Below are 3,238 nucleotides of genomic sequence, written 5' to 3' on the forward strand. Positions count from 1 at the left end.
AGTGTCGCGCCCATACCGCGACCGGCAACGGGATTGCAACCCTCGGTGCTGCGCCCGCACCACGCTCAACCAGTGAGCGGACCGGTCTCTATATGGGATCCGAACCCTCGGCGGGAGCGCCGCCGCACTCCCAAGCGCCGCACTGTACTGAGTGCGCCACCGGGCCGGCCCTATGGACTGTTCTAAACCTGAAGTCATTCTCTTCATTTGGTGGTGGTCTCAAATACTATAGAATTTTTTTTAAATGCAAAGTCCCTGGGGTATCCCAGAAGCAAACCAAGATCTGAAGGCTTTTTAAACCAATAATGACCTATGCCAGGCCTGGCTTCCTGGGACTCAGATCTGGACATGTCTCCAAATGGCATTTTGGGGAAAAGGTATTAGCTAGATAGCCCCAAAGATTTTTTTTTTTTTTTTTTGTCTTTTTCCGTGTCCGGCAACGGATCGCAACCCTCAGTGTCGCCCCCGCACCGGACCGGGACCGGCAACGGGACCGCAACCCTCGGCGTTGCCCCCGCGCCTCGCTCAGCCAGTGAGCGGGAACCGGTCTGTATGTGGGATCCGAACCCTCGGGCGGGAGCGCCACCGCGCTTCCCAAGCGGCGCACTATCCAGTGCGCCACCGGGCCGGCCCAGCCCCAAAGATTTTAACACCATGAATTCTCATGAACCACACAAATAACACTCGAAGTAGTCTGGAGGAAATCAGAGCATCGATAGAAAATCTATGGTCCCTGTAGTTTGACTGTTCTCCAGTGCCTCCATTGTAAAAGCTCATCTACTTCCAACAGTCACAATGCTTTAGTTGTCCTAAACACCTGCAAGCAGGGACAGACCTTAACTTAAATGTTTTATTTTACCTTGACCAAAGGTACAAAGCTACTTTATATTACCATACCAAAACTGTACTCTTATTAGTTACCCTAATCTAGAATTCTACAAATTTCCTTCAGTATTATATTTCCTTGCTTCTTCCTTGTAAAGCTAGAAGAGGAAAATACTAATTCACTAAAAAAAAGGCTGGCTGGTTAGCTCACTTGGTTACAGTGAAGTGCTGATAACATCAAGGTCAAGGGTTGGGATCCCCATACTGGACAGCCACCAAAACTAAAAGAATAAAATAAAATGAAATAATCCACTAAAAAGGGAGAAATACTACACATTATGACTCTAAATATAAAAAAAGATTGAGTTACAGAAATGACCTGCTCTTTGAGAGGCCCTAAGCAATTTTAAGAAATGTGCAGACTTTTAAATATTCAATAACAGCATTTAATATGAGAGAGAAAAACAGGTAATTATAAAAAGCAAAAGAAAATTCAGAATTCTGCATAACTCTCTAATCTGAAATCTCTACTTTCAGAAAGTCTGGGACTGAACGTAAAACCCCCTTTTTGCCCTTTACCCAGTTACCCTTCAATAGAAAACAAATCTCTTTTTTTTCTTTTTTTTTTTAAAAAAGATGACCGGTAAGGGGATCTTAACCCTTGATTTGGTGTTGTCAGCACCACTCTCTCCCAAGTGAGCTAACCGGCCATCCCTATATAGGGATCCAAACCCTTGGTCTTGGTGTCACATTCTCCCAAGTGAGCCACGGGCCAGCCCTGGAAAACAAATATCTTTTAATATTAGAATCAAGAACACTCAGTTTGTACCTTATTGAGTTCTTCTATCCTTCTGATTAGATATGGGTTGCTGGACGAATTCTCAAAGTAGACATAATCTGTAATTAAAGGAAGTACAGAAAGTAATCTTTTCAAGAGAAAATTCACATTTGTCAATCTATGACTTTCTATGTTAAGCAATTCATGTTAAAAATTTAGCACGTAATTCATTCACTGGTACTTAATAATGCAACCTTAATATATTCTCTCATGTGCCTACTACTCACAGATCCTTATTTTCCAGGCATTTTCATTTCAATTAATGTTTTTATCAAGTTCTCCTAGACTTTTGTCCCATACACGTCATTTCTTTAATAATAAACAAAAAAAGACACTTCTCATCACTGTGTAGTCAGGGCTCGCTAAACATGTGTCCTCTGTGCTATAACTGCTTCACATCTTTTCCCTCCAATCCAGTTTGCCCTGGAGTATGCTTCTCACATAAAACTATTGACCTAAAACAAATTCAGAGCTTGGAGAAAGGTTTAACAGCCCAACCTACATTTCAATCACTGACTTTAAAAAAAAAAAAAAAATCAGGTGAGCAGGTCAGGTAAGAGGAAGCACGTTGACAAACTTTCCACAGGTCTGCCTGGGAAGAGGAGGTAGAGGGAGGGAAGGGGGTCACTTTCTAAGAGGCAGAGCACTCTAGGGGTGATATCAGAATATTTTTTTTTTACCCTTTTATCATATTTAATCCAAATCAATTTAGGGTCTTGTTATAAAGAAAGCACTGCAGGCTTTCAACAAAAAGAGAAAATTTTTCATGTATGTCTTTTCTTCTCATCTAATAGCTCACTGGAAAGTTCCCAGTGTGTGTTTGAGAGGCTGGACTGCACGGTTATTGTCTTAGTGGCTCTTTCCCATCTCTCTTCTGCAAAGTGCCTCATTTCGCCAGACCATTCCCAACCACCATCCATCAGAAGCTCAGCTAATGAGCAGAGAAGGAAAAGCAAGGCTCACACACAAACACGCCACTTATCTGAATTATTATTTTACCAGGAAAGAGGGAGGGCGTCGTGAGTAGGGAGAAAGTTTGTTTGACCTTATTTCTCTCTTCTGCAGAAGGCTGGGAAGGAGGCAGACAGCAGAGCAAACGTCCAGGCAGAGTTCAACTCCGCACCTCTGGCTGCGGCTCCCCGGCCCCGCTAAGCCCCATTCTTGGGGGGTTGGACCAGAAACGGCAGGGGGGAGCGAGGAAGGGGAAGTGCAGGGCCCTGGCCCAGCACACAGGCCTGGGCAGCGGTGCCCCTGGCTGGGCCCCATCGCGCCCACCCCCACCCACACTCCCACTGAAGGGAGGAGTAGAGGAGGGCGATGTCCCCCCATCTTCTCCGATCCCCACTGCTAAGAAGCCACGCGAGGAAAAGGCCACCCTGTTAGGGGGCTCGACGGGCTCTAGCCCCATGGGTGTTTCATGGAGTGGGGAACGTCTGATAATTCATATCCCCCAGCAGAGGCCTGGCCCTAAAAACACGGGCGGGGTGTGGGGGTCTGGTGGGCCCCGGCCCCTTGCGGGCCACAGTGGGGGGAGGGGAAGGGTGGGGGTGGGGAGCCGCGGCGGCCCCCGCCCCC

The 3,238-nt window shown here is 46.4% G+C and overlaps 1 protein-coding gene across 2 annotated transcripts in view; it reads right to left on the bottom strand.

Moving 5' to 3' along the window:
- Nucleotides 1-3,238, bottom strand: part of MTA3 (metastasis associated 1 family, member 3) — a 194,699-nt gene that overhangs the window by 148,056 nt on the left and 43,405 nt on the right. For both annotated transcript variants that reach the window (XM_008569556.1, XM_008569555.1), the window contains exon 5: nucleotides 1,655-1,722. The gene's annotated coding sequence lies outside the window, so the exon portion shown is untranslated. The remainder of the gene's footprint in view (nucleotides 1-1,654; nucleotides 1,723-3,238) is intronic.

This window comes from Galeopterus variegatus, unplaced genomic scaffold (assembly GCF_000696425.1).
Source record: "Galeopterus variegatus unplaced genomic scaffold, G_variegatus-3.0.2 Scaffold511, whole genome shotgun sequence".
In the NCBI taxonomy this organism is placed as follows: Eukaryota; Metazoa; Chordata; class Mammalia; order Dermoptera; family Cynocephalidae; genus Galeopterus; species Galeopterus variegatus.